General features: G+C 35.4%; 1 pseudogene; it reads left to right on the top strand.

The window, feature by feature from the left end:
- The window catches only part of LOC103072842 (tubulin alpha-1C chain pseudogene), a 9,090-nt pseudogene extending 2,371 nt beyond the window's left edge, over positions 1-6,719 (top strand).
- Positions 6,720-7,271: the final 552 nt, after the last annotated feature.

The following is a 7,271-nucleotide window of genomic DNA, read 5'->3' on the forward strand; positions in this document are numbered from 1 at the left end:
TTTTTTTTTTTTTTTTTTTTTTTTTTTGTGGTCTACTCTCTCAAAGACATTCTCATCTGTGGATAGTTGCTAATTCAGTGGTTCTAGGAGGGAAACAGGACTGGGGACCCTGTACTGTGCCGTCTTTCTGATATCACTCCTTTTGGACAGTCATTTTAATTGAAATTGCATTGACACTTCAAATCAAGTTGGAGAGACTCAGTATCTATAGTATTGAATCTTCCTTTCAATGAAAATGGCATTTGCCTTTATTTATTTAGGTAGTATTAGTGTCTTCCAAAAACTTATTAATTACATATATAGATATGTGTGTGTGTATGTGTATGTGTGTATGAATCAGTCATAGCAAAAGTTTTGTTACATTTTTTAAATGATTCATAATTTAAAATTAGATTTTATAGCTCTTGCTAGTTTGTGCAACTAAATCTTGTATATTAATATTCATCTTCTAGTCTTTCATACTGATACATTTTTTAATTATTTATTTTATTTTCAAATCCTTCTACATTTAGTGTATTTTCCTAGTCTTACCACACTGACTAGCACTTTTAGTGCTATGTTGAATAACTGTAGTATAGTAGATATCATGTTTTTTAACTGATTTTAAAAAGGGTATTTCACCATTTCATTACTAAGAATACTGTTTACTAAATTCTGTTAAATAATCTGTTATGATAAGAAGTGTTTTCTATACTTTCTTTTCTGACAGTGTTAACATTAACGGTGTTACATTAAATATCTTTTCTGCTTTTACTGAGATGGTTTATTGATTTTTTTTGATTTATTAGAAGAATGAAAAGCATTTGCACACTTTTATCAATATATAATTGATGTATGATAAAATTTAACCTTTTAAAGTATATAATTCTGTGGGCTTTAGAAACCCCATACCCAAATTCTTCAGTATTGTCAGGCTCAAGCGCTAGTTACCACAAATTTACTTTCAATCTGTATTGATTTGCCTATTGTTGGCATTGCATATAAATTAAATCATAAAATATGTGGCCTTTTGGGACTGACTTATGTCATGTGATATTTCTTCTTTCATTCTTTTCTATTATAGCCATCCTAGTGAGTATAAAGTGTTGTATCATTGTGGTTTTTATTTGCATCCCCCTAAAGACTAATGATACTGAGCATCTTTTCATTTGCTTATGGCCCATTTGTATATCTTATTTTAGAGATGTATTGTATGGTTTAACCTTGAAAATATTCAATGTGAGCTTGAGAAAAATGTGTATTCTGCTTTTGGTAAGTAGAGTATTTCACAGGAATCATATTTTCTCCCCTCTGAGTATTTGTTATTGTGTTGTAGTTGTTATTCTCTGTTTAGTGATTTTTTTCTGAACTAATTCTGTAATGTCTGTATTCTTTCTCATATGTGACCACTGAAATCTTTCCTTAGCTTAATTGTCAGCAAATATTTGGACAGAAATTTTCTTATCTTCCTATGAACAATATGTCCCCAAACTTTTCCAAGCATCTCTGTGTAAGTTGGGACAAAACTTCACACTCATATAAACTTATAAATAAGTTTATAGCCACTCTTGAAAATAGTCAAAGGTCTAGAGGAACCAAGTGAATTCCCAATTAACAAAAAGGCACATTCAGAGCAGTAGGAAATTTCATGGGGTATTTATTTACCCTTGCTCCAATTCCTCATTTCCATGATACAGCGTGATCAGGAGGAAGCAATGACCTAATTCCCAATGGCCTCCTTTGAACTACTGGGTAATGAGAAGATCTTATTTGTAATGTTTACCTGTCTGGGGAATACCTGAGGAACTGTTTTGTTTTCGTTTCTGCCTGACTCAGGGCTCAGATAGGAAAAGCGGCACAGCTCAGTTCTTAAGTTATAAAAAGCTGCTGGAAATAGTAAGGGATTGCCCATAAAAGTTGAGGGCGGATACAGAGCTTCAGATGCCTGTGACAAGAAATTACATGTAGAAGAATATGATAGAACATTTAAGCCACTGAGAAATAGCTAAGGTCATACTCTTCAGTTAATTAAGACATTCAAAAGCAGGCATGTATAAGAAAAAGAGAACATACACACAGAAAGACAGACAAGGTACGTGAACATAAAAGACCTGAGAATACCTTAAGCTTCCACCATGGGCTGATCCCAAGTCTCATAATATTTCTTGATAATTAATGAAGGCATTTCAAGGCAAGGAGCCAGTCTGCAAAGACAGGAAGAGGTGGATGTTTTTTCAAATGTCCAATTTTCAAGAAAACATCACAAGACATTCAAAGACAAAGGAAAATATGGTAAATTAAAAGGAAGAAAAAGTGACAGAAAGCATCCACGAGGAAACAAAGGCATCAGACATACTACACAAAGACTTAAAAACATCTATCTTAGATACATTCAAAGAGCTGAAGAAAAACATAGACAAAGAGCTAAAGTAAAATAAATAGAGAAATTATACATGAACAAAATTAGAATGTTTACAAAGAGATAGGAATGATAAAAATAATCAAACATAAATTGTGGAGACACAAATTAAATAACTGAATTTAAAAAATTCATTAGAAGGGTTCAAAAAGTCAGTGTTTTCTGACTTGAGCAGGCAGAAACAGATTAAGTTAACTTAAAGATGTGACATTTGAAATTTTCAAGTCTGAGGAAAAGAAAGAAAAAAATGAAGAAAAGTAAGCAGGACCTAAGCACTTATAGGCCACAATCAAGTGGATTGATATATACGCTATGGAAGAATAAAAAGGAAAGGAAAGGTGCAGAGAGATTATTTGCAGAAATAATTGGCCAAAAATTTTAAAAAATCTGAGTAAAAGACATACAAATCCAAGTTGCTCCAAAAACTTCACATAAGAAGCACCCAAAGAGACCCACAACCAGACACATTACTATCAAACTGTCAAACTCTAACACCAGACAGAATCCTGAAAATAGCAAGAGACTTATCATGTACAAGTGATCTCTAGTAAGATTATTAAAGTATTCTTATGCAGGAACCTTGTAAGCCAGAAGCATTGGGATCATATATTAAAATGCTGAAAGAAAAAAAGAAAACTGTCAATCAAAAATTCTACATCTGGCAAAAATGTACTTCAAAAATGAGAGAGAAATTAAATCATTCTCAGAAAAACACAAGCTGAGGGTGTACATTACTACTAGACTTATTCTACTAGAAATGCTAATCAGAATAGTTCAAGCTGAAATGAAAGGACACAAGACAGTAACTCATAGCCATTGAAAATATAAATATCCTCAGTAAAGGTAAATGTATAGACAAGTATGAAAACATGATTATTGGTTAGCCAACTATATTTTAAAATTTTTCTACAGGATTTAAAAAACATGTACAGAAAAATAATTATAAATCTAGCTACTGTGTACAAAATACATAAATATGTTATAAAGTGGGGGTGATGAGCTATAAAGGAGTAGAATTTTGTATGCTATTGAAGTTAAGTTGGTATCAATTTAAAACAGATTATTATAATTTTAGGATATTATATGAAATTCACATGGTAATCACAAAAATAATATCTATAGAGTATACACAGAAGGAAATGAGAAGGGAACTAAAAGGTGTCACTACAAAAAATGGCTGAAAAATTAAGAAGGCAGTGATGGAATAAATGAGGGGGAAATGCTGTAAGAGCTACAGAAAATAACAAAATGGCAAAAGTAAGTATTTCCCTTTCAGTACTTATTTTAAATGTAAATGCATTAAATTCCCATATCAAAATGTAAAAATAAGTAGAATGGATATAAAACAGGATCCACTATGGGCTACCAGAACCCAATTTAGATCTATGAACACATATAGGTTGAAAGTGAAAGTATGGAAAATGGAGATTCTGTGCAAATATTAACAAAAAGAGAGCTGGCGTGATTATACTAATATCAGAAAAATTATACTTTGTCGAAAATTGATACAAGGACAAAGAAGAACTTTATATATTGATACAAGAGTCAACTCTCCAACAATATAAAGCAATTATAAACATATAGTCAGCCCTTCGTATCTGCAGGTTTTGCATCTGTGGATTCAACTAACCATATACAGAAAATATTTTAAAAATAAAAATTTCAGAAAGTTGTAAAAATAAAACTTGAATTGACAGCATGCCAGACTATTTACATAACATTTACATTTTATTAGATATTATAAGTAATCTTGAGATGATTTAAAGTATATGGGAGAATGTGTGTAAGTTATGTCAAATACTACACCATTTTGTATGAGAAACTTGAGCATCCACAGATTTCGGTATCCATAGGGGATCCTGGAACCAATCCCACATGGATAGGAGGGAAGACTGTATACACATGAAATATCAGAGCTCCAGCAAAAAGTAGCGCTAAGAGGAAATTTTATAGCTATAAATTTCAACTATTAAAAGTAAGGAAGATATCAAATCAACACCCTAAATTTACATCTTAAGAACTCGGACAAAGGAGACCATCTTTTAAAGGACTCAGAGAGCCCTGGGAGACAGGTTTGCAGGAAATGCTTTATTACCTATAGTGCACTGGCACTGACTAACAGGACTTGAACTGGCTTTCACTAGGAAGTATGGTCCAGTTGCCAACAGCCAACACAGTGAAAGGGTGACATATTTCACTATGAATATGCTAAGGACACCTCTAAACTTCCTCCATGTGAGGCAGATGAAGTTACTACTTTATTTCACCACCTTGCAGGTAACTGAAATTGTATTATCCCTGCAGCTCACTCAGTTCTATCTCTCTGCATTTAGATAGCTCCAGTGACTCTCAGAACTCCACCGTCTGTTCTCTTTCTTCTACTCTAGGGGTGAGCCTGCCAGAGTCAGCCGACTGCATCTTCTTTCCATAATTCACTTAACTGAACAATTCAGCTGTATTTGAAGACCTTCTGCCTTGGTCTCTGGAGCCCCCATTCTTAGGCTTGTAATGAGGAACGGGCCTGAAGCAGTCCCATACCTTGGAGTTTATTTGAATATGGTTAACTCTCTCATTTTAGGGCTCTGTAAAAGATATAGTGAAATTTCTCTTGAAATGAATTACTGTAGGAGAAAAATTGCATACATATATATTTTAAAATAAAATACCTCTATATAGGCCTACTTGAACAATTATGTAAATGAAATTTGTTTTTTTAAAGTAATAACAAACTGGAACTTTTTTCTAAAAAAGGCAAAACAACAACAAAAAGAGGCGCAGGGTGGACCTGACGCCCACCCTCCAGACACGTGGCCCAGAAAGGGGTATATTGGTTCCTTTGGAGCCAAACAGCTTCTCACTACTTCTCCCCCAGATTCCTTGGTAGTTTGTCAGTGGGTGATACTTGTTGCTGTCCCCTTGCATCATCCAGCCCTGCAGAGCCCTACAAATCCCAGTCATTTGTGAATCCATCTCCATCCAAGTTGGCTGGACTGGAGTCCAGTTTGGCAATGACTGCTGAGATCTCTACCTCCTGAAAAATAGTGTCCAGCCCAGCGACCAGATGCCACATGACAAGATCATTAGGGCAGGAGATGACTCTTTTAACACTCTCTTCATTGAGATGGATGCTGGCAAACATGGGCTCAGGATAGTGTTTCTAGACCTGGAACTCATGGCCATTATGAAGTTCACACTGGCACCTACTACCAGCTCTTCCATCCTGAGCGGCTCATCATGGGCAAAGAAGATTCTAACAATAACTATGCCTATGGGTACTACACCATTGACAAAGAGATCACTGACCTTGTCTTGGACCAAATTTGAAAGTGGCTGACCAGTACATAAGTCTTCAAGGCTTCTTGGTTTTCCACAACTTTGGTGGGAGAACTGGTTTTTGGTTCACCTTCCTTCTGATGGGATGGTCTCTCTGTTGATGACGGCATGATGTCCAAGGTGGAGTTCTCCATTTATCTACCCCGTAGATTTCCACAGCTATAGTTGAACCCTACAATTCCATTCTCACCACCCTGGAACACTGTGATTGTGCCTTGATGATAGACAATGAGGTCATCTATGACACCAGTTGTAGAAATCTTGATATTGAGCACTCAACTCAACTAATTAGTTGAGTTAGCACTCAACTAACCTTAACCATCCTATACATAACCTTATTAGCCCGATTGTGTCCTCCATTACTGGTTCCCTTAGATTTGATGGAGCACTGAATATTGATCTGACAGAATTCCAGATCATCCTGGTTCCCTATCTCCACATGTACTTAACTCTAGCTACATTTGCCCCCATCATCTCTGCTGAGAAAGCCTACCAAAAACATCTTACTATAACAGAGACCACCAATGCATGGCTTGAGCCAGCCAACCAGATGGTGAAATGTAACCTTCACCATGGCATATACATGGCTTGCTGCCTGTTGTACTGTGGTGATGTGGTTTCCAAAGATGTCAATGCTTCCATTGCCACTATCAAGACCAAGTACACCATCCAATTTGTGGATTGGTACCCCACTGGCTTCAATGTTGACCCTAATTACCAGCATCCCATTGCAGTATCTAGTGGAAACCTGGCCAAAATACCATGAGCTGTGAGCAACACAATAGCCATTAGTGAGGTCTGGATTTGCCTAGACAACAAGTTTGACCTGATGTATGACAAGTGCGTCTTTGTTCACTGGTATATTAGTGAGGGTATGGAGGAAAGAGAGTTTTCTGAGGCCTAGGAGGACATGGTTGCACTTGAGAAAGATTATGAGAAGGTTGGAGTGGATAGTGCTGAGGGATAGGATGAGGGTGAAAAGTATTAACCTTCTGCTGCAAATTTACACTACATTTTCTTGAGATTGTCTTATTTCTTTTGCTCTGTGAAGCTGTCTATTGTGGCCCTAACTTGTCAACAAAAGTGACGTTTCCATTAACAAAAGGAATAAGAACAAACTAAACCCAAGGCTTAAAGAAGGAAAAAAATAATAAAGGTTGGAGTGGATATAAATAAAGTAGCAAGTAGAAAAATAAGAGAGGAAATCAATGAAACCGAGATTGGTTCTTCAAAATGATCAACAAAATTTACACACCTTTACTTAAATTGACTAAGAAAAAGAAGCCACAAGTGGGCAAAAATCGGAAATGGAAGTGGAAATATGACTACTGATTTTGCAAAAATATGTAGGATTATAAGAGTTGTGAACAATCGTTAAGTCAACAAATTAAATAACTTGAATGGACAACTTCCTAGAAAAACATAAGATTGAATCATAAAGAGATAAAATAATCCTGAATATACTTATACTTAGGGAAAAGACTGAATTGTCAAAGAGAAAGATAGGCATGTGTTAAAGTTGGCAAAATACATTTTACTC

The sequence above is a fragment of the Lipotes vexillifer genome, unplaced genomic scaffold, assembly GCF_000442215.2.
Source record: "Lipotes vexillifer unplaced genomic scaffold, Lipotes_vexillifer_v1.1 scaffold8, whole genome shotgun sequence".
In the NCBI taxonomy this organism is placed as follows: domain Eukaryota; kingdom Metazoa; phylum Chordata; class Mammalia; order Artiodactyla; family Lipotidae; genus Lipotes; species Lipotes vexillifer.